We start from the raw sequence: 26,148 nt of genomic DNA, 5'->3' as shown, positions 1-26,148 counted from the left end.
CGGTATTGGTAAAATTTTGGATGATAATAGGTTAGGAAAACTCTGTCTATGCATGTCTAGGAAGATATGACATCGACCTAGTGTATTTGGCTTAGTGGAACTAACTGAAGTTACCCCTTACGAATCCTAACTAGTTAAACCAAGGTTTTGTACTAAGTTCAGTGGATAGGACTATTTGGAAAACCTCGAAGGCATGGTTACTCTAATGATGTCTAGGTGACTCACCATAGCCCAGAAGTTTATCTAAAAAATGTCTATTTGTTGAACCTAAAGCTAAACCTGAATCTAACATAAAGTTAAACCAAACCCTGAAATTGAATTTAACTCATCTCACAAAAATTATAAGATTACCTGATTGAAAACATATATCAAGTGAGATGACTAAGGACTTAAATTAAATTAAACTTAAATTTAAATTAAAATTAAATTAAGTTTAAATTTAAATTAAATCAAAATTAAAATTAAATTAAAAATCAAATTGGACTAAATTAAATTAAAATTAAATCAAAATTAAAATCAAATTGAACTAAATTAAAATTAAATTAAATTAATTTAAATTGAATTTAAATTAACTTAACTAGAAATTAACTTAAATTATATTAAAATTCAACTTAAACTAAATTCAAATTAAAATAAATTCAACTTAAATTAAAATTCAACTTAAACTAAATTCAACTTAAATTAATTTAAAATTAAAATTAAATTAAAATTAAAACTCAATTAACATAAAATTTTTTTAAAAAAATTAAAAATTAAACATAACTTAAAATTCAAACTAACTTAAAATTAACTTAACATTCAAATTAAATTAAATTAATTCATAATTTAATTTTTAAATTAAAATTAAAAAAACCAGGGCAGAGCCGGGAACATGCTTCAAGTGCCTTGCCCTTGTGTGTGTGTGTGTGTGTGGGGGGGGGGCAACAAGTGCACGATCTCCTTTTGCAAAGGCTTTCTCTAGCCTTTAACTGAAAAGGAATACAACTTTAATTTTTTTTTCTTCCTCCTCTGGTTATTACGCTGCTGCGGAACAATCGAGGTCGTCAATTCTATTATTTTCATTAATGATGTCTCGGTAAATTTCCTTCCTTTCCTATCCTATCCTTTTAAATTATTTTATTTTAGTATTTTATGCTTAGGTTAGTTTTCTTTGATAAATTAGGAAACGTTCTAGACTTGGTGCTGGGCCCTCTACTTGTCACGCCCCAAAGGGGTCTCTGCCAGACAAAAATCCGACAGCACCTCCTCTGTACGGCTGACAATCTGAAGCATCACTACAAGCAAAATACATCAGCCACATGCGGCTGAAATATTTATATACACAACCACGCAGTTATAATAACAGCCCACACGGCTGGAATGAAACAATCACAACCACGCAATTATATATAAAACAGCCTACACGGTTGTACCAAAAACCAACACAGCGGAAAAACAAAAACGGAAAGCCCACACAAGACAAATAGATACAATGCATGCCGGCACGGCTTAAACACAAATACAACACCAAAACCATAGGATAGCCACATGGCTATACACAAATACAATGCCAAAAATAAGAAAAGAATATACAAAAGAAAACAATCACGATCTTCGGATGTGACGTAGGACCCGGCAGATAGGCTGAGCGACACCAACCATCTACAGGCTACCTGAAAACATAAAGGTATACATGCGGTGGTGAGTATAGGTAACTCAGCGGGTAATAGAAAAGATAGTGCATGGTCCATAAACAACATGGAGATCACAAGTATACAGTCTCAGTAGGGAATAAAGAACATGATCATACTATCATAATCAATGCAGCTAAACATACCTGACATAATAACCTGACATAAACTGTACAAACCACAACTAACATAATGACAGATACATACCCAATCTGGAATCGACACATGGTACAATGATCAGTAAACTCACCGGATCTGCAACAGATATACCCGTGACACCTGTGCAATATAGATACGACTGCATATACATGTAAAATAAATGACATGTATGCAGCATGACAACCAAATGCAACAATCATATCTCAAACAAATGCAACAACGACAATCACATGCAACTAGTATCTACTAGGCATGTATGCAAATATAACCCCCAGATGCACCGTGCATCATATGCAAAAGTGCATGCATGCTCCATGGTCACCCCGCCACCTCTCTAGACACCACGACCCCTGTATGGCCGAGAGGCTTGGGTCTGTGACGACTGTACTACCCTCCAGCCCACTATATAGTGGTCGAGGCGGACAGTCCGCTAATAGCTATCTAGCTAAATAGCATCAGGGTCCCTGACTGCTCACAACGCCGGATCTCACTAAACCTCATGACCGGGTGGCACGACAGGACGAGCGGCAACTGCTCTAGCTACCACTACCCATGAGCGGCAGAGTGTGCGGCGCTAAACCAAACCAACTGATGACTCTCTCACCACAAGGGAGATAATGGTCATCAGATGCAATGAATGATGAACATGATATATATATATATAATCATCATCCATGCAACAACCCCAAACCTCATAAATACCTCCAACAAGAGTATAATCGTCATGATACCCCCACGTATCCCACCAAACATATATACCCACTACACATGTATAATCAACCAAACCTCCAATAATCCCACCAGACACATGTACACAAAAATATAAGTACAATCAACATGTATCCTCCAATAAAAACACCACGGACATGTGTATATACGCCGAACATACAATCAACGCAACTCCTCCAAAACACATGACAAATACATATGTACACACCACATGTAAATGTACGGTCAACAAGATAACTCCTATGACACATACCCATCTATGCACAGTCCACATCATACACCCAATCAGCATGGTAATACCAACAACCCGACAATCCCTACAAGGCATACTCTACACGTGTAATCACAACAGAGTAGATATCAAGAGTAGAGACTGTATATGAATTAAATAGACCATCTCTAAGCTCAAGCAAAAGAAACAAGCAGGAAAAAATAGCAACTGAACACGATATAGGGTAAAGTAACATAATCCATCAAATAACAACCATGCACTAAGCTCAAAGGAAATCTACATAGAGGCAAAGGAAGAAATACCTGCCTTAAATCTATCGATCGTATCAGATAAACCAATCCACGACGAGACGCTTGCCTCGAATCCAAGTCCTGCGATCACATAATATATTTAGTTAATTACATACGAAGTAATTAACTAAACAACTTCCCCCAACCTAATTAGAATAATCCTAATCAAACATGATTATGGATTAATCCCCCAACTAACCTGAACCATAATACAACCTAATTAGATTAGGTTATACATGATACATCTCCAAAACTCCTCTAAATCAACACCTCATTTAATCCAATAATAAATCTATTCTCTTAATTACCAACCCACCACATAATGATATCAACCACAAAACCTATCATAAGCTCAAATCTCCATCATAAATCCACATCAACCCAAACAACCACATCATCAACCTACCTCATCTGATAATCCAATCAACAATCAATCCAATGATACTAAAAATGATCACAAACTAATCTATATCAACCGAAACCTTAATCCTTAATCCACAATAATTCATCCAATCCACATCACAATACTCATAAATCTAAGCAATACAAAACCCCACACAACCCATAGAAAACCTAATTACGTAACACACTACTGATAAGAACTGAAATACCTCACTGTAAAACACTTACCTTGAGGTATGACCACAATCAAGAGCTCACATCTCCTACTAACCTCTGCCCACAGCCACCAAATCAAGAGCTCACATCTCCTACTATCCTCTGCCCACTGCCACCAAGAACTCTTACACTAATTCTTTCCAAGATCAATCCCGAAAACAATTGCACAACAATGAATTTGCTAGAACTCTAACAAATAAGACAACATGTACCTCAATTGAACTCTTACCTCTTCACCCGAGGCCTGCACAGCTTGAAGAAGTAGAACTGGCAATGGTCGGCAACAAGGAAGGTCCACCACATATTGATCCAATGCTTCCTCTATTCCAGGACAGAAAGAAGAACAAAAATTGGAAACAATTAAGGCAAGACCTTGATTCCATATGAATTCGGATGAAGCTTACTAAGGTTGATCACCCTATTCGATCCGTCTAGTGCGAAGATACAGAGCATACCCCAGTGATCGGATCCAGGAGGAGGATTGAAGGTGGTCAATCGGCTAGGAGGGCGTTGCGATCCCAAATCTTGTTGTGCCCTAGATCGGATCCCTCCGATCGCTGTCGACCACGCGCAAGGGCCAGCAGAGAAGACGAGCGCTCCACCAGATATGATCCGAATAACCTCCTTATCTCCAAGATCCAGCGGCGTTCCTCCAATGACGCGGCGAGGATGAGATCGTCGGGGAAGCCGTCGGCGTCGGGTCGTCCGTGCACATGAGAGGAAGCAGAAGAGGGGAAAATGAGAGGGGAAGAAAGATCGGCCAGTTGCTTCCCCCTCAAAGCCCCGGTGGTTGCTCGCGCTGGCGACGCCGAGAGGGGAAGAGGGAGATCACCGATCGCTGGTGAGTCTCGGGACGAAAGGAATCGGGGAAGACGTTGGGGGAAGAATCGGTAGAATTAAGCAAATTAGGTTTAATTAGCATATATAACTTAGGTTTAGGTAATTAAAACCTAAGTTAATTCCTCAATCAAATCCCACATTAATTGGGTATTCTAATTAGGCCTCCACTGGACCCAGAATTTATCCCCTCAAAACGAGTCATACGGACTCCGTTTAAATCCCAAAAAATTTCTAAAAATTTTTGAAAAATCCAATAAGATTTTTCGTCCAATAATATTTATTATTAAATTTTGCGGTATCTTACATTCTCCCCCACTAATAAAAATTTGGTCCCCAAATTTACTGGTCAATTTAGGGATTCTCATCCAAGGGTAACCACCAAGCAACATACTCATATACTACTCCATTCAAATATCATGAACCAATCTCCAACCCTAAAGGATGACTCTGTGAGTCATGAGCTCACCCTACTTCTGTTATTCCCACACGGTTACCTAACCAACTGTGGATAAATCAAACACCTTAAAAATTCAAAATCCACTATCAATAAATCCTCCAACACCTGTATAGAGCGTTCAGACTATCCATCAGTCTGAGATGAAAATCTATACTAAAGTGCAACTCCTAATCCAAAGTCTGCTGTAACCATAATCAAAACCATGACATGAAATCACTGATCTCCATCCAAAACAATACTCAGAGATACATCATCCAGTCCGGTAATCCCTCTAGAGTATAATCCTACTACTCAATCCAAAAGAATCTATCCTACCAATTGATAGCTAGGAAGCTAAGTCATCATCCAACAATGATTACCCAAACTATTATATCCTCTCCATGTCCTGGATAATCCCACAACAAAATCCATCATAATATGCTCCCAACTCTACTCTATTATCCAAATCAACGGAGACAATCCTACTAAACTCTGATGTTCAGCCTCCACTTGCTGACATAATAGGCATCAAACTGCAAAATTCGCGATGTCTTTCTTCATATCGTTCCACCAATAAGAGTGCTCCAATGTCTCCACACATCAGGTGTCACTCGAATGTATCGCAAATCCAGATCAAAGTGTTTCCCGCAGTAACTCCTCCGGATAAGAAATGGCTCGGAAACACACATAATCTCCTATGAAGATAAAGAATTTCATTCTCATTACCTGTGAATTCTACTTACCAGCACAAGACTACTCTGCTCATGCTACATCGGAACTGCACTAAATCCTAGGTACAATACATCTGTGTAGAGTACAAATCCGTCTACACTAGAAAGCATAACTAGGATAGTGCGGTTAACAGCTTTTCGCTTAAACTCCTGAAACTGATCTTGTACGCATCTATCCAGGAAAATTCCATACCTATCCTAGACAATCCAGTCAACGGCATAATAATGCTGGAGTAACCCTCAATCAATCTCTAGTAATATCCAGCCAGACCAAAGGAACAACGAGTCTCCGGTATAAACTACGACTACTCCCAACTGCTAACAGCCTCTATCTCCTGTAGATCCTCGGTATACTCCTACTGGTCACCACGTGTCTCAGTAATCTCACAAAAGACAATCACAATACGCACTACTAAACTTCGCATATAGATGTCCCCGTCGAAACATCTCTAGATCTATGCTAAGATAGTGTACATAACCCACCTCAGATCAGGAATAGATCATAACATCATCAATGAAGACAATGCAAAATGACCTAACCCCCTAAGAATACCAAGTGCATCAAGTCCATGAAAACATCTAGGGCACGGTATGCCCAAATGGTAACACCAAAGACTCATATTATCCATACAATAAGCACACTCAACCGTAAGATCCCCAACAAATCTGTGATCTGATCACCAACTATAAATCCATAAATATCACACAAGTGTTACTCCTCATGTCTCTATCAGCATCCAACATAACTAATAGATTATCAAGTCAAATATCTACTAATAGATCATCAAAGGACAACATATCACCACACTTGATCTCACACATCCACTAATCAAAATCATCCTAAACATCAATCAATCAAACCAGATAGTCCCCTAAACAAAGATAGAGTAAAAGGAAAGTATCCAACCCTCAACCCCTACTTCCAACAAACTAAATGTATCCATAAAGTCTGTCATATCTCATCATCTCATCCTTTCTGATAATCAATTATCCACAGTAAAGGAATGTCAATCCAAAGTCAACGAGTCACACAATCTCCTGACTAAGAGTCTACCTATCAAGAGAGTATCTCCACCACCCTCATAATCATCCTATATATATCCCTCGACAAATATCGATAACAGAACCCTCTAATCTGAGATATAGACTACAAGATCTGGTAAAATGATCACGTGATCAAGGTATTAAGCCACCTGATAGAGACAATGTTAGCTGAGTCGTCTAACCATTGTCTTGTACCCCATCATACTGTGATTGCTCCACCCTAAGGTTCAACAACCTCCAGTATCGAGCAATGAACACAAAGATAAAGGAATACTATAACCAAACAGCTGATCAAAATATCTGTCAATCGACGCTCTACCCCTCAAAGATCATCATATGAAATTATACCTAGTTATGATCAGAACTCCTAGGTATTACTCAACTAATACCCCTACCTCCGTATCATCACAGGTCGTAAATCACTAGGTACATCAAGGATATCTAACTACATCCGACAGCTCTATGAGTCAGGATCTCCCATGGAGCAACGTTAGACGAGTCTACTAGTCATCACCTTAAAATCCATCGTGCTGACGAAAGAAGTAGAGAACTACTCTCTCTCCAAACACCTCAAAGAAATCACTAAGTGACGACCTGATCTCCAAAAATATTCTCTGCTTCTTCCTTCACGTGGTACCGGGTCACGTAAAGGTTAAGCAGCTAACTTCAACTCTCCTACCCCAGTACAAATCATATATCCAAATGTACTCTCCAACTCATACATACTAGTAATGGATGTATCTCATAAGTGTTAAGCATGTAGCCCTACACTTTTCCACAACAGTGGAGGTATCCCATCCGAATGTATCTTCTAAGTCATCTTATCAGGTACAAACCGTCCATAGTCAAAGTCCCCATGGAATAGGATGCATCGATCCTCTATAGACTGACTAAGCCGATAATAGTATACGGCCAACTCAGTCCTTTCAACACTGGTACGAGTCACGTACTCAAATATATCCCTTAAAATGTCTAACCAAGCCTGAGTATCCCAAAGATAGGAATATCTAAAAATAGAGTATAATGATGCCCTAATGATCGAACTGCTGAATAAATCGATCGTCAACTAACAGATCTAATAAGGATAAATCAATCCTCGTCCAAAGCAACTAAGGTAAAACAATCGATCCACCACTACCCAAGTCAACGAGGGTAATCTACAAACCTAACCAACAGGAGTAAATCAATACTCTACTAATCAAAATAACAAGGGTATGGAACTAACTAAGATAGATCAATCCACAATGGCATAAGTCAATCAGGTAAATCAATCCTAAACTGATCTAACCAACCGGAGTAATACAAACTGAGTCAACATATGCATACAGATACCATCCACTATCCAGCTAATAATAATAGAGACTGGTATGTGACTCTAAATCTCAACCAACTAATAGTAGCAACAACTAACACAACTGGTAGTATGATATGAAGAATCCCTTGAGACTGTAAATCCTTGATCTCCAATAGGTCAACCGTGATCAGTGATTGACCCAACACATGCAATGCATGCTAAAATAGGCAGGTACTAACAAGAGTACTAACACATGTCATAACTAACTATCATGGGCAACAATACATACACCAACAGAAATGTATGATAACAATGCAAACATACCTCCTATAGCCTGGAGATGTCCTGCTGCTGCCTGGTCCCAAAGCCGAAAAGTCACATCAAGAAAATCGAATCACGAAATCCAAAACACGAATAATAGGCATCGTATCTACTCTGATACCAAAAATTGGTATCAGATAAATCTCAAAAATCCAAAACGCATAGCAAATACCGTATACCTGCTCTGATACCACTAAATTGTCACGCCCCAAAGGGGTCTCTGCCAGACAAAAATCCGACAGCACCTCCTCTGTACGGCTGACAATCTGAAGCATCACTACAAGCAAAATACATCAGCCACATGCGACTGAAATATTTATATACACAACCACGCAGTTATAATAACAGCCCACACGGCTGGAATGAAACAATCACAACCACGCAGTTATATATAAAACAGCCTACACGGCTGTACCAAAAACCAACACAGCGGAAAAACAAAAACGGAAAGCCCACACAAGACAAATAGATACAATGCATGCCGGCACGGCTTAAACACAAATACAACACCAAAACCATAGGATAGCCACATGGCTATACACAAATACAATGCCAAAAATAAGAAAAGAATATACAAAAGAAAACAATCACGATCTTCGGATGTGACGTAGGACCCGGCAGACAGGATACTCCGAGCGACACCAACCATCTACAGGCTACCTGAAAACATAAAGGTATACATGCGGTGGTGAGTATAGGTAACTCAGCGGGTAATAGAAAAGATAGTGCATGGTCCATAAACAACATGGAGATCACAAGTATACAGTCTCAGTAGGGAATAAAGAACATGATCATACTATCATAATCAATGCACCTAAACATATCTGACATAATAACCTGACATATAAACTGTACAAACCACAACTAACATAATGACAGATACATACCCAATCTGGAATCGACACATGGTACAATGATCAGTAAACTCACCGGATCTGCAACAGATATACCCGTGACACCTGTGCAATATAGATACGACTGCATATACATGTAAAATAAATGACATGTATGCAGCATGACAACCAAATGCAACAATCATATCTCAAACAAATGCAACAACGACAATCACATGCAACTAGTATCTACTAGGCATGTATGCAAATATAACCCCCAGATGCACCGTGCATCATATGCAAAAGTGCATGCATGCTCCATGGTCACCCCCGCCACCTCTCTAGACACCACGACCCCTGTATGGCCGAGAGGCTTGGGTCTGTGACGACTGTATTACCCTCCAGCCCACTATATAGTGGTCGAGGCGGACAGTCCGCTAATAACTATCTAGCTAAATAGCATCAGGGTCCCTGACTGCTCACAACGCCGGATCTCACTAAACCTCATGACCGAGTGGCACGACAGGACGAGCGGCAACTGCTCTAGCTACCACTACCCATGAGCGGCAGAGTGTGCGGCGCTAAACCAAACCAACTGATGACTCTCTCACCACAAGGGAGATAATGGTCATCAGATGCAATGAATGATGAACATGATATATATATATATAATCATCATCCATGCAACAACCCCAAACCTCATAAATACCTCCAACAAGAGTATAATCGTCATGATACCCCCACGTATCCCACCAAACATATATACCCACTACACATGTATAATCAACCAAACCTCCAATAATCCCACCAGACACATGTACACAAAAATATAAGTACAATCAACATGTATCCTCCAATAAAAACACCACGGACATGTGTATATACGCCGAACATACAATCAACGCAACTCCTCCAAAAGCACATGACAAATACATATGTACACACCACATGTAAATGTACGGTCAACAAGATAACTCCTATGACACATACCCATCTATGCACAGTCCACATCATACACCCAATCAGCATGGTAATACCAACAACCCGACAATCCCTACAAGGCATACTCTACACGTGTAATCACAACAGAGTAGATATCAAGAGTAGAGACTGTATATGAATTAAATAGACCATCTCTAAGCTCAAGCAAAAGAAACAAGCAGAAAAAAATAGCAACTGAACACGATATAGGGTAAAGTAACATAATCCGTCAAATAACAACCATGCACTAAGCTCAAAGGAAATCTACATAGAGGCAAAGGAAGAAATACCTGCCTTAAATCTGTCGATCGTATCAGATAAACCAATCCACGACGAGACGCTCGCCTCGAATCCAAGTCCTGCGATCACATAATATATTTAGCTAATTACATACGAAGTAATTAACTAAACAACTTCCCCCAACCTAATTAGAATAATCCTAATCAAACATGATTATGGATTAATCCCCCAACTAACCTGAACCATAATACAACCTAATTAGATTAGGTTATACATGATACATCTCCAAAACTCCTCTAAACAACACCTCATTTAATCCAATAATAAATCTATTCTCTTAATTACCAACCCACCACATAATGATATCAACCACAAAACCTATCATAAGCTCAAATCTCCATCATAAATCCACATCAACCCAAACAACCACATCATCAACCTACCTCATCTGATAATCCAATCAACAATCAATCCAATGATACTAAAAATGATCACAAACTAATCTATATCAACCGAAACCTTAATCCTTAATCCACAATAATTCATCCAATCCACATCACAATACTCATAAATCTAAGCAATACAAAACCCCACACAACCCATAGAAAACCTAATTACGTAACACACTACTGATAAGAACCGAAATACCTCACTGTAAAACACTTACCTTGAGGTATGACCACAATCAAGAGCTCACATCTCCTACTAACCTCTGCCCACAGCCACCAAATCAAGAGCTCACATCTCCTACTATCCTCTGCCCACTGCCACCAAGAACTCTTACACTAATTCTTTCCAAGATCAATCCCGAAAACAATTGCACAACAATGAATTTGCTAGAACTCTAACAAATAAGACAACATGTACCTCAATTGAACTCTTACCTCTTCACCCGAGGCCTGCACAGCTTGAAGAAGTAGAACTGGCAATGGTCGGCAACAAGGAAGGTCCACCACATATTGATCCAATGCTTCCTCTATTCCAGGACAGAAAGAAGAACAAAAATTGGAAACAATTAAGGCAAGACCTTGATTCCATATGAATTCGGATGAAGCTTACTAAGGTTGATCACCCTATTCGATCCGTCTAGTGCGAAGATACAGAGCATACCCCAGTGATCGGATCCAGGAGGAGGATTGAAGGTGGTCAATCGGCTAGGAGGGCGTTGCGATCCCAAATCTTGTTGTGCCCTAGATCGGATCCCTCCGATCGCTGTCGACCACGCGCAAGGGCCAGCAGAGAAGACGAGCGCTCCACCAGATATGATCCGAATAACCTCCTTATCTCCAAGATCCAGCGGCGTTCCTCCAATGACGCGGCGAGGATGAGATCGTCGGGGAAGCCGTCGGCGTCGGGTCGTCCGTGCACATGAGAGGAAGCAGAAGAGGGGAAAATGAGAGGGGAAGAAAGATCGGCCAGTTGCTTCCCCCTCAAAGCCCCGGTGGTTGCTCGCGCCGGCGACGCCGAGAGGGGAAGAGGGAGATCACCGATCGCTGGTGAGTCTCGGGACGAAAGGAATCGGGGAAGACGTTGGGGGAAGAATCGGTAGAATTAAGCAAATTAGGTTTAATTAGCATATATAACTTAGGTTTAGGTAATTAAAACCTAAGTTAATTGCTCAATCAAATCCCACATTAATTGGGTATTCTAATTAGGCCTCCACTGGACCCAGAATTTATCCCCTCAAAACGAGTCATACGGACTCCGTTTAAATCCCAAAAAATTTCTAAAAATTTTTGAAAAATCCAATAAGATTTTTCGTCCAATAATATTTATTATTAAATTTTGCGGTATCTTACACTACTGCTAGTACTGACCCTAGGTTTCCTACTGAGGAACTTAGGATTATGTTTGCTAGTACTATCTACATGCCTATATGAACTAGGTGTTTAGATAGATAGTTTTTTATGTGTTCATGCATTCTTGCTGTAGAAGTCATTGACTACTATATCTTGCATCATCTAATTTATTGTAGCAGTTTAGTTAACATAGATTTATGTGTCAAACTGTACAATAACCTAGTTAGAGTAGATGACCTTATATACACCACTAGGGTAGCTGATATTGATATCACGCTATTCCCTGTTGTCATCCGTACCTTTCTAGGTTTACGCCCATCTGCATACACTTTTCAGTGCTATCTCCCTAGGGATCCACCATTTGGTGATCCTTACTCACACATCACACTTGATATGATTTACTTGTATTTTTTTGAGAAAAGCAAGTACCAATAGTTACCCTATTTAGGTCAGTCTCCCTTAGAGTTCAGGACTATGCCCTTTATAGAGTCTTAGTCTCTTGCATTTTGCCATTGACCACTCGTGACATCGCGATGATGCATCATTTTCACTTATTCTTACTATATGCTTTATGTCATAGACTAGATATAGATATTAGTTTATATATTTTTCATGTCATCATTCACTCAGCTGGACTTATCACCAGTAGACGAGTTCACGTGCCCTACTGTCACATCTTGACCACATATATTGCCTCCTTAGATATTGATGTCGCCAGAGGTGATGTCAGAGCCCTGACTGAGTTTGACATGGTAGGATGTAGGAACTTTTTTTTAGGTGGTATACATATAGATGATGAGAGTGCCTTGTCATGGCAGAGGGGCGCCCAGCACCAACTTGACCCGGACGTCGAGCCACAGCCAAATGTCGTGGGGGAGGAAGCAAGGATGGATGAGTTCATGGATGCACTTTTTGGCGATCCTCCTGCTCCAGCATCGCCTCCAGCTTGAGCACCACGTCCCGCCCCTCGCACTTTAGTCAATCAACTTACCGACCTTGAGACAACTATGACTGGTCTTCGGCAGGAGGTCTCTATTTTTCGACGGAGCATGCAGCAGGAGATTTCCGATCTTGGACGAGACATGCGGCAGGATGTCTCCGATCTTCGATAAGACATATCCAGCTCTCAAGAGGATGACCGGACTCGTCACACTAAGTTGGTAGAGTTGTTATGCTCTTTGGGTTCTGGATCACCCTCCTCATCATCATAGTAGACTAGGTTGATATTATCTCCGTGTATTTTGCTTTGATCGTTGTCCTTGTATATTGATTTATTCTTCACTTCAGATATTGACTTGTCATATTGTGCTTAATAGAATAGGACTCTTACTTTCAAAATTAATTTCAAAAAATTATTTAAAATTCTAGGATAAAATTCTTTATTTATTTTTCTTAAAACTTCCCTTATTTTTAGAATTTTCAAAATTACTTTGAGCTTTAGTCTAGATCAAACCCTTAGAAAGCATGCTTCTATAGGTCTAGAACTTGAGCATCTTACCAACATCCTAGGACTACCTTGTTTGTGTATTGCTAAACTTAGAAAGGGGTGAGATGCATAGGCAGATTGCCTGGACTTAAGATGCTTATATCAGTGCATCAATACAAGTCTGGGCGTTAAAAACTAAATTAGCAGTAATCATGTTAAGTTTTTCAGTTTAGTCAAATACTAACTGGATAAGTAACTTAACTTAACTGTAACGCCCGAAAATTCTCAAAACACTTTCATAAATATTCTATGATTTTTCTGGAATTTTTAGATATTTTTCCGGAATTTTCCGAGTAGCGGAAGTAGCAAAAATAATTAGAAGAATAAAAAAAAAGGCTTAGGCGGGAATCGAACCCGGAACCTCTCGGGTCCGCTAAACCTTTAGTTAGCCTTAGTAACCGGTGAACCCAGCAGGGCCGTTCTGAGAGAAAGGAGAATCATATATATTTATAATTGAGTTTGGCGGAATTAATTACTTAATATAAATAGGAAGACATAAGTTGGTTTGGTTTATTTTAGAGGTTGGTTCGACAACTTTCTTCTCCTCACCCTAACTCACGCCGATCCCCTCTTCTCCTCCCTCTCTCGGCGCCAACCACAAGGAGACCTAGGGTTCTCTCCCTAGGGTCCCAAGGTCACTTTCCGGCGACGATTTCAGCACAAGGACATTCCCCTCCGCGAGTAGAGCACGTGGACGCGAGCGAATCGTCGAGAAGTCGTCTCCACCGGAATTTCTAGTGATTAGATTTGTAAGAAATCTAGCACACGAGGTAAGAAACCCCTCACCTGCAGTATAATAGCTACCATGTGATTTTTCTGTGCATTAGTATAGTTATATGCGTATGTTTTAGACACATAGAGTGTATTTAACCCTCCTCGCAGGTTTAGGGATTTAGTGAGTACCTTTAGATGGGCCGGACACATCTTTTCTCCTTCAGTTGGGGGTTTAGATGCTGTTGGGTGCCTAAAGGTAGTCTCCCTAATAGAGAGGGGAGTTAAAGCACACTAGGTGTTCGATTAAATAACCAGCTTAGAAAAGAATGCAACTTAGGCATTTTTATTAGCACGGTTGAATGCATTAGAAGCATCTAAATTAGTAAATCAGTTTATTCTAGCTTATATGGGACTACGGTCCAATGGGTGGGCTCCCACAGTCGCCTCTAGGTTCAGACAACCTAGCTCTAGGTTCAGATAACCTAGAAAGAGCAATTTAGAACAGTTTAGCTATACTCAGTATTTTACTTTTCAGTTGGCACTGTACTGGATTAGATATCCATTGGATTGGGCTCCCATAGTCGTCCCTAGGTTTAGATAACCTAGTAGCTCTACTAAATTCGGGACTTGCAACCCCGGGTCTAGTTAGAGATGCGCGCATAGCACATATAGTTGCTGGGCCCAAACAAGATGTTTAGTATTTTCACTTATTATATGTATATGGTTTTCAACCTTTCACAAATTAGTTCATGAATTCGGTACAGTTCTAGCAGTAGCTCAGTATTAGCGTAGCTCAGTTCTTAGTATCAGCTTAGTTTTTCCCTGTGAATATGTATGATGACCTTATGTTCAGCTTTAGATATGCCATGATTGTATGCTTATATGCCATGCCATGCTTAGTTTATTCAGTATATCCAGCATATATTTTAACCAGCATGATTTAAAATCATATTTGCATCGTTGCATGTTTTTGTGAGGTAGATGGTTTCTTACTAAGCTTTTTAGCTTATAGATACTACTTTTCTTATACTGCAGATAAAGGTAAAGGAAAAGTGGATCAGTAGCGGAGGCTGGAGGGCAATGCTATCAAGATGTGTGTGGGCAGGAGTTGGAATAAAGATCTTTGGGATCTAAACAGTTTTACTTCAGTATTAGCACTTTGCGTTTTTAGTTTTCATTATTCAGTTTTGATTGTTAAGTGTTATGAGATAGTAAACCATGCACTATGTAGTATGCCAGGTTTAGAATGTTAGTAGTTTTATATTAGTGTGATTTGCATTGGTTTAGAGTTTTTATGTGAGGTTTTGGCACGCCAAAGTGCTGAAATCAGATTGCCGGGCGAAATTAGAATTCTGATCGGTCTCCAGACCGATCAGGGCCTGAGCAGTGCCACTGGATCGGTCAGCCGACCGATCCAGACAGATACAGTATGCTACTGTATCCTCCTGGATCGGTCAGCCGACCGATCCAGCACGATACAGTAGCGTTCCAGGAGAGCGTCAGGTGCCTGGATCGGTCAGCCGACCGATCCAGTTGGGAACAGAATGACCGCAGCTCCGATCGATCTGTGGATCGATCGGCAGGTCTGTAGGTAGTTGGGAAGTTGAGTTTCTAGTCCCTAGCTCAGTTGGGATGTTCAGTTTCCCCTCCTTAGCATATGTACACCAGCAAAGAAGGTCTTTAGACCTTTCTTATCAGTTGTATCCGTCCTTAGTAGAGTAAAATTTTAATTAGCCCAGCTTTCCGCACAGTATAGTTTAGCATAAATTGTAGCGACCGGCCTTACAGCCTGTACCCAGAAGGTGGGTCGTTACAGAGTGGTATCAGAGCAGTGTTCCATACTTCCTACACACACATCAGCATTGAACCTGCAGCTTCCAAGTAAGAATACCTCTACTTTATTTATGCTCCTTGTTTTGTTATTACAGTTCATGTTTATATGCCTACTGCTTGTTAGTATGTGATAGTTTTTAAACATGACATTAGTTATGTTATGTTCTCTACGTCTTTAGAAATGGCACGAGGACGCCCAGCTAGAAAGGCACTAGCTACTGAGCCCCAGCAAGAGGCAGGCAGTTCAGTGCCTCCTCCAGACCTTACAGCATTAGTGGCTCAGTTACAGCAGCAGCTAGCTGAACAGCAACAGGAAATAGCCACCTTAAAGGCTAATCAGCAGCACAGTCACCCCGGAACCGAATTTGACGACTCCGGTAGTCTTAGAGGTTCCACCAGCTCAGCCTATAGCACCAGCACCAGCACCAGCACTAGCAACCCCAGCAGCTGAGCCAAGAAAGGAAGCCTATCTGATCCAGTGGTAGCGAGTCAAGCCAGAGAACTTCTCAGGCACTAGTGAACCATGGGATGCACAAGCCTGGTTCAAAACACTGGAGAGCACGATGAAGCTTCTGGACTGGCCAGAACACGAGAAGGTGAAGTGTGCCTCCTTCTGCCTGACAGGAGACGCACGCATGTGGTGGGAAAGAATCAGAACGAAGCGCCCAGTGAACCAGATGTCATGGGCTGACTTCGAGAAAGAATTCTTCGAGGAGTTCTTTCACATACGGGTTACAAACCGCCACTACGACGAGTTCACTGAGTTTCATCAGGGCAACCTATCAGTTGAGGAAGCAGTGAAGAAATTCAACAGGTTGGCTCGTCTATGCCCAGAGCTAGTCAGCACAGAAAAGGAACGAATCCGGTTGATGCTCAAGATGCTGAGGCCAGAGATAGCAGTGAACGTGGCTGGTGGCATACATAGGCCACAAACCACAGAGGAGTTAGTGAGCAGTGCCTTGACCACAGAGCATTACCAGAACAGCATAAAGCAGTCTCCTCAGAGTCCAAAGGCCAAGGAAACTCTCACACTCAGAAACAGCAAGGCCACAACTCTAACTGGAAAGGGAACTCCAACAGCAAGCGCAAATCAGGGAGTGACCCAAAAGGAGGACCATCTAGCAAGAGACCCAGTTATCCAAAGTGTGCTACTTGTGGGAAATTCCACCCAGGGGTGTGTCGCAAGGGCACACGAGGATGCTTTGAATGTGGACAAGAAGGGCACATGGCCAAGCGCTCGAACAAGACCGGTCTTCCTCACCACAGCAGATTCAAGATGCAGCCACCACCGCTTATATCGATGCAGCGCCTAGAAGGTCCACTTATCACCAGGCAGATTAGAAGCCCTCCGCTATGGCGAATGCGAGGATCTACTCACTTATCAAAGAGGACGTAGCCAATGCCTCGACAGTCATCAGTCAGATTAGCATTTTTCAGTATAATGCTACTGTTCTATTTGATACTGGGGCAACCCATTCATATATAGCCCGGATGTTCTCCGAAAAATTAGAAATACCCTCAGAGGTACTCAGTGGTCAGTTTTTGACGGCACTATCTTCAGGAGAGATCATGGCATCCACGCACTGGCTCAGAGCAATGCCGGTCATTATAGCAGACAGAGAGCTCTTTTGTGATCTGATAGTGCTAGAGATGACCGACTATGACGTTATCTTTGGAATGGACTTTCTGATCAAGTACGGTGCTACCATAGAGTGCCGTAAACAGAAAGTCATCTTCCAACCTGAAGCGGCAGTGCAATTTGAATACAGCGGGGAACCAAAGAGAAAGGCCAAGAAGCTTCTCTCAGCTATGAAAGCACAGAAGCTACTGGATTCAGGATGTACAGGATTCCTAGCACATGTAGTCAACGCCAGCCAGGACAAGAACCAACAGCTAGCAGAGGTTCGAGTCGTATGTGACTACCCAGCAGTCTTCCCTGAAGAGTTACCAGGCTTAGCACCAGACAGGGAGATTGACTTTGAGATAGAGCTCATTCCCGGTACAAATCCTATCTCCAAAGCGCCTTATCGCATGGCTCCAGCAGAACTGAAGGAACTTCAGGAGCAATTACAGGAGCTGCTCGACAAGGGTTTCATACGCCCGAGTCACTCACCATGGGGAGCGCCTGTATTGTTCGTGAAGAAGAAGGATGGAAGCATGTGACTGTGCATAGACTACAGATCACTGAACCAAGTCACGATCAAGAACAGGTATCCCCTTCCCAGAATCGATGACCTGTTCGACCAGCTGAAGGGAGCAGCAGTGTTCTATAAGATAGATCTCAGATCAGGTTATCATCAGGTGAAGGTTAAAGAAGGGGATATACCCAAGACAACATTCAGAACCAGATACGGACACTACGAGTTCGTAGTCATGCCCTTTGGCGTGACCAATGCTCCAGCTACATTCATGGATCTCATGAACAGAGTATTCAGAGAGTATTTAGATAAGTTTGTTATTGTGTTTATCGATGACATTCTTATCTATTCAGGAACTCAGGAAGAACATTCAGAGCACCTAAAACTAGTATTGCAGACCCTTCAGCAGCACCAGCTATACGCCAAGTTCACGAAATGTGAATTTTGGTTAGATCAGGTGTCCTTCCTGGGTCACATCATCTCAAAGGAGGGTATCATGGTAGACCCCAGTAAGATAAAAGCTGTGAGCAATTGGAAGAGACCCAAGAACGCTAGCGAGATCAGAAGCTTTCTAGGATTAGCAGGATATTACAGAAAGTTTGTAGAGGACTTCTCCAGGATAGCCTCCCCACTGACAGCTCTTACCAGAAAGAACAGGAAATTTCAGTGGACAGAGGACTGTGAGAACAGCTTCAGCGAGCTAAAAAGGAGATTGACCAGTGCTCCCATTTTGGCTCTACCAGACAACACCAGCAGCTTTGACATCTATAGTGATGCCTCTAAGTTGGGACTAGGAGCAGTACTGATGCAAAATGGCAAGGTGATCGCCTATGCCTCCAGACAACTCAAGGATTATGAGAAGAATTACCCTACTCATGACCTTGAGCTTGCAGCAGTAGTGTTCGCTCTCAAAATTTGGAGACATTACTTATATGGAGCTCAGTGCAGAGTGTTTACAGATCATCAGAGTCTGAAGTACTTCTTCACTCAGAAGGATCTGAACATGCGACAGCGCAGATGGCTTGAGCTGGTCAAAGACTACGATATAGACATCCTCTACCATCCAGGGAAAGCCAATAAGGTAGCCGACGCACTTAGCGTAAAATGCTACCTTATTATCTCTTACGACCATGTCACCGCCCTATAGAAGGAGATCGAGATTTCGGTCTCGAACTCATCATTGGACAGCCTCTACTATGACCTTAGAGTCTACCTTGCTTGGTGATATTCAGTCAGCGCAGGACCTTGAAATTCAGAAAATCAAGCAAGGGCTAGCGGAATCAGAAATAGAGAATTCAGAGTGTCCGATAGCGGGTGTTGTACTTTGGTGACAGACTCTGTGTTCCAGATCGAGGAGCTACGGAGGCAGATTCTAGATGAGGCTCACAAGACTCCTATGCGATGCATCCAGGTTCCACCAAAATGTATCAAGACCGAAGAACCATTTTGGTGGCCCGGATGAAGCGCGACATCGCCAGATATGTTAGCATCCCTCACCTGTCGGAGGGTAAAGGCGGAACATCAGTGACCAGGAGTTCTGCAGCTTCTGATTCCAGAATGGAAGTGGGAGGATATCTCTATGGATTTCATAGTGGGACTGCCCAGAACCACGAATGGTTTTGATGCCATCTGGGTAATAGTCGACAGGTTGACTAAATCAGCCCACTTCTTAGCTATCAAGATATCCTATTCCATGGAGAAGCTAGCTCAGTTGTATCTTCAGGAGATTGTCAGACTTCATGGAGTCCCACGGACCATTATTTCAGACAGAGACAGCAGATTTACATCACACTTCTGGGAGTGTGTACAGTCAGCATTGGGCACTAAGTTAAAGTTCAGCACAACATTCCATCCTCAGACAGATGGTCAGACGGAGCGAGTAAATCAGGTACTCAAAGATATGCTCCGAGCGTGTGCCCTAGACTTCAAGGGAAGTTGGTGCAAATATCTGAGCTTAGCAGAATTTGCATACAACAACAGCTATCAGGCCACTATCGGCATGACACCTTACGAGGCTCTCTATGGGCGGAGGTGTAGATCTCCAATCTTCTGGTATGAGAGTGGTGAGCAGAAAGAACTAGAACTTCAGATAGATCTAGTAGCAGATACCACAGCAGCCATACAGCAGATCCGCCAGAGGATAGAGACAGCTCAGAGCCGCCAGAAAAGCTATGCTGATACACGGCGCAGACGCTTAGAGTTTTCAGTTGGGGATTCAGTGTTCCTTAGAGTAGCTCCCATGAAGGGAGTAATGCGTTTTGGGAAGAAGGGCAAACTTAGTCCCAGATATGTGGGACCATACCTTATCAGCAGAAGAGTGGGCAAGGTAGCATATGAGCTAGAGCTACCCCAGGAAATGTCAGCTGTCCATAACGTATTTCATGTCTCTATGCTGAAGAAGCATACCCTAGATGCCACCCAGGTGATTGAGCCCTAGTCGGTACAGATCCGCGAAGACCTCAGCTATGATAGTCGGCCTATTCAGATAATAGACCGAGCAGTTAAGAAATTGCGGAACAAGGAAGTACCATTAGTCAAAGTCATTTGGCACAGTCACACAGCAGAAGAGGCAACTTGGGAGACAGAGGCCAGCATGAGACAGAAGTACCCAGAATTGTTCTAAGTTCGAGGATGAACTTTTTATAAGGTATGGGGGATTGTAACGCCCGAAAATTCTCAAAACACTTTCATAAATATTCTATGATTTTTCTGGAATTTTTAGATATTTTTCCGGAATTTTCCGAGTAACGGAAGTAGCAAAAATAATTAGAAGAATAAAAAAAAAGGCTTAAGCGGGAATCGAACCCGGAACCTCTCGGGTCCGCTAAACCTTTAGTTAGCCTTAGTAACCGGTGAACCCAGCAGGGCCGTTCTGAGAGAAATGAGAATCATATATATTTATAATTGAGTTTGGCGGAATTAATTACTTAATATAAATAGGAAGACATAAGTTGGTTTGGTTTATTTTAGAGGTTGGTTCGGCAACTTTCTTCTCCTCACCCTAACTCACGCCGATCCCCTCTTCTCCTCCCTCTCTCGGCACCAACCACAAGGAGACCTAGGGTTCTCTCCCTAGGGTCCCAAGGTCACTTTCCGGCGACGATTTCAGCACAAGGACGTTCCCCTCCGCGAGTAGAGCACGTGGACGCGAGCGAATCGTCGAGAAGTTGTCTCCACCGGAATTTCTAGCGATTAGATTTGTAAGAAATCTAGCACACGAGGTAAGAAACCCCTCACCTGCAGTATAATAGCTACCGTGTGATTTTTCTGTGCATTAGTTTAGTTATATGCGTATGTTTTCGACACATAGGGTGTATTTAACCCTCCTCACAGGTTTAGAGATTTAGTGAGTACCTTTAGATGGGCCGGACACATCTTTTCTCCTTCAGTTGGGGGTTTAGATGTTGTTGGGTGCCTAAAGGTAGTATCCCTAATAGAGAGGGGAGTTAAAGCGCACTAGGTGTTCGATTAAATAACCAGCTTAGAAAAGAATGCAACTTAGGCATTTTTATTAGCACGGTTGAATGCATTAGAAGCATCTAAATTAGTAAATCAGTTTATTCTAGCTTATATGGGACTACGGTCCAATGGGTGGGCTCCCACAGTCGCCTCTAGGTTCAGACAACCTAGCTCTAGGTTCAGATAACCTAGAAAGAGCAATTTAGAACAGTTTAGCTATACTCAGTATTTTACTTTTCAGTTGGCACTGTACTGGATTAGATATCCATTGGGCTGGGCTCCCATAGTCGGTCCCTAGGTTTAGATAACCTAGTAGCTCTACTAAATTCGGGACTTGCAACCCCGGGTCTAGTTAGAGATGTGCGCATAGCACGTACAGTTACAGGATGTTTAGTATTTTCACTTATTATATGTATATGGTTTTCAACCTTTCACAAATTAGTTCGTGAATTCGGTACAGTTCTAGCAGTAGCTCAGTATTAGCGTAGCTCAGTTCTTAGTATCAGCTTAGTTTTTCCCTGTGAATATGTATGATGACCTTATGTTCAGCTTTAGATATGCCATGATTGTATGCTTATATGCCATGCCATGCTTAGTTTATTCAGTATATCCAGCATATGTTTTAAACAGCATGATTTAAAATCATATTTGCATCGTTGCATGTTTTGTGAGGTAGATGGTTTCTTACTAAGCTTTTTAGCTTATAGATACTACTTTTCTTATACTGCAGATAAAGGTAAAGGAAAAGTGGATCAGTAGCGGAGGCTGGAGGGCAATGCTATCAAGATGTGTGTGGGCAGGAGTTGGAATAAAGATCTTTGGGATCTAAACAGTTTTACTTCAGTATTAGCACTTTGCGTTTTTAGTTTTCATTATTCAGTTTTGATTGTTAAGTGTTATGAGATAGTAAACCATGCACTATGTAGTATGCCAGGTTTAGAATGTTAGTAGTTTTATATTAGTGTGATTTGCATTGGTTTAGAGTTTTTATGTGAGGTTTTGGCACGCCAAAGTGCTGAAATCAGATTGCCGGGCGAAATTAGAATTCTGATCGGTCTCCAGACCGATCAGGGCCTGAGCAGTGCCACTGGATCGGTCAGCCGACCGATCCAGACAGATACAGTATGCTACTGTATCCTCCTGGATCGGTCAGCCGACCGACCCAGCACGATACAGTAGCGTTCCAGGAGAGTTTTAGGTGCCTGGATCGGTCAGCCGACCGATCCAGACATACCTGGATCGGTCTGCCGACCGATCCAGTTGGGAACAGAATGACCGCAGCTCCGATCGATCTGTGGATCGATCGGCAGGTCTGTAGGTAGTTGGGAAGTTGAGTTTCTAGTCCCTAGCTCAGTTGGGATGTTCAGTTTCCCCTCCTTAGCATATGTACACCAGCAAAGAAGGTCTTTAGACCTTTCTTATCAGTTGTATCCGTCCTTAGTAGAGTAAAATTTTAATTAGCCCAGCTTTCCGCACAGTATAGTTTAGCATAAATTGTAGCGACCGGCCTTACAGCCAGTACCCAGAAGGTGGGTCGTTACAGAGTGGTATCAGAGCAGTGTTCCATACTTCCTACACACACATCAGCATTGAACCTGCAGCTTCCAAGTAAGAATACCTCTACTTTATTTATGCTCCTTGTTTTGTTATTACAGTTCATGTTTATATGCCTACTGCTTGTTAGTATGTGATAGTTTTTAAACATGACATTAGTTATGTTATGTTCTCTACGTCTTTAGAAATGGCACGAGGACGCCCAGCTAGAAAGGCACTAGCTACTGAGCCCCAGCAAGAGGCAGGCAGTTCAGTGCCTCCTCCAGACCTTACAGCATTAGTGGCTCAGTTACAGCAGCAGCTAGCTGAACAACAACAGGAAATAGCCACCTTAAAGGCTAATCAGCATAGTACCCCCACAGTCAGTCCAGAACCGAATTTGACGACTCCGGTAGTCTTAGAGGTTCCACCAGCTCAGCCTATAGCACCAGCACCAGCACCAGCACTAGCAACCCCAACAGCTGAGCCAAGAAAGGAAGCCTATCTGATCCAGTGGTAGCGAGTCAAGCCAGAGAACTTCTCAGGCACTAGTGAACCATGGGATGCACAAGCCTGGTTCAAAACACTGGAGAGCACGATGAAGCTTCTGGACTGGCCAGAACACGAGAAGGTGAAGTGTGCCTCCTTCTGCCTGACAGGAGACGCACGCATGTGGTGGGAAAGAATCAGAACGAAGCGCCCAGTGAACCAGATGTCATGGGCTGACTTCGAGAAAGAATTCTTCGAGGAGTTCTTTCACATACGGGTTACAAACCGCCACTACGACGAGTTCACTGAGTTTCATCAGGGCAACCTATCAGTTGAGGAAGCAGTGAAGAAATTCAACAGGTTGGCTCGTCTATGCCCAGAGCTAGTCAGCACAGAGAAGGAACGAATCCGGTTGATGCTCAAGATGCTGAGGCCAGAGATAGCAGTGAATGTGGCTGGTGGCATACATAGGCCACAAACCACAGAGGAGTTGGTGAGCAGTGCCTTGACCACGGAGCATTACCAGAACAGCATGAAGCAGCAGAAGCAAGTCTCCTCAGAGTCCAAAGGCCAAGGAAACTCTCACACTCAAAAACAGTAAGGCCACAGCTCTAACTGGAAAGGGAACTCCAACAACAAGCACAAATCAGGGAGTGACCCAAAAGGAGGACCATCTAGCAAGAGACCCAGTTATCCAAAGTGTGCTACTTGTGGGAAATTCCACCCAGGGGTGTGTCGCAAGGGCACACGAGGATGCTTTGAATGTGGACAAGAAGGGCACATGGCCAAGCAGTGCCCGAACAAGACCGGTCTTCCTCAGCCACAGCAGATTCGGATGCAGCCACCGCTTATATCGGATGCAGCCTAGAAGGTCCACTTATCAGCCAGGGCAGATTAGAAGCCCCTCCAGCTATGGCGAATGCGAGGATCTACTCACTTATCAAAGAGGACGTAGCCAATGCCTCGACAGTTGTCACAGGTCAGATTAGCATTTTTCAGTATAATGCTACTGTTCTATTTGATACTGGGGCAACCCATTCATATATAGCCCGGATGTTCTCCGAAAAATTAGAAATACCCTCAGAGGTACTCAGTGGTCAGTTTTTGACGGCACTACCTTCAGGAGAGATCATGGCATCCACGCACTGGCTCAGAGCAGTGCCGGTCATTATAGCAGACAGAGAGCTCTTTTGTGATCTGATAGTGCTAGAGATGACCGACTATGACGTTATCTTTGGAATGGACTTTCTGATCAGATACGGTGCTACCATAGAGTGCCGTAAACAGAAAGTCATCTTCCAACCTGAAGCGGCAGTGCAATTTGAATACAGCGGGGAACCAAAGAGAAAGGCCAAGAAGTTTCTCTCAGCTATGAAAGCACAGAAGCTACTGGATTCAGGATGTACAGGATTCCTAGCACATGTAGTCAACGCCAGCCAGGACAAGAACCAACAACTAGCAGAGGTTCGAGTCGTATGTGACTACCCAGCAGTCTTCCCTGAAGAGTTACCAGGTTTAGCACCAGACAGGGAGATTGACTTTGAGATAGAGCTCATTCCCGGTACAAATCCTATCTCCAAAGCGCCTTATCGCATGGCTCCAGCAGAACTGAAGGAACTTCAGGAGCAATTACAGGAGCTGCTTGACAAGGGTTTCATACGCCCGAGTCACTCACCATGGGGAGCGCCTGTATTGTTCGTGAAGAAGAAGGATGGAAGCATGCGACTGTGCATAGACTACAGATCACTGAACCAAGTCACGATCAAGAACAGGTATCCCCTTCCCAGAATCGATGACCTGTTCGACCAGCTGAAGGGAGCAGCAGTGTTCTCTAAGATAGATCTCAGATCAGGTTATCATCAGGTGAAGGTTAAAGAAGGGGATATACCCAAGACAACATTCAGAACCAGATACGGACACTACGAGTTCGTAGTCATGCCCTTTGGCGTGACCAATGCTCCAGCTACATTCATGGATCTCATGAACAGAGTATTCAGAGAGTATTTAGATAAGTTTGTTATTGTGTTTATCGATGACATTCTTATCTATTCAGGAACTCAGGAAGAACATTCAGAGCACCTAAAACTAGTATTGCAGACCCTTCAGCAGCACCAGCTATACGCCAAGTTCACGAAATGTGAATTTTGGTTAGATCAGGTGTCCTTCCTGGGTCACATCATCTCAAAGGAGGGTATCATGGTAGACCCCAGTAAGATAAAAGCTGTGAGCAATTGGAAGAGACCCAAGAACGCTAGCGAGATCAGAAGCTTTCTAGGATT

General features: G+C 42.4%; 1 long non-coding RNA gene across 1 annotated transcript; it reads right to left on the bottom strand.

Moving 5' to 3' along the window:
* Positions 1–8,966: 8,966 nt before the first annotated feature.
* Positions 8,967–11,949, bottom strand: LOC121973269. Its single transcript, XR_006109465.1, has 3 exons — positions 11,529–11,949; positions 11,303–11,392; positions 8,967–9,024 (listed from the first exon to the last, which is right to left on the bottom strand). It is a non-coding gene; the product is annotated as an uncharacterized LOC121973269 (long non-coding RNA).
* Between the last annotated feature and the right edge of the window lie 14,199 nt (positions 11,950–26,148).

This window comes from Zingiber officinale, chromosome 4A, assembly GCF_018446385.1.
Source record: "Zingiber officinale cultivar Zhangliang chromosome 4A, Zo_v1.1, whole genome shotgun sequence".
Lineage (NCBI taxonomy): Eukaryota > Viridiplantae > Streptophyta > Magnoliopsida > Zingiberales > Zingiberaceae > Zingiber > Zingiber officinale.
The sequence above is the reverse complement of the archived record's forward strand: the minus strand, read 5'-3'. Positions and strand labels throughout refer to the sequence as shown.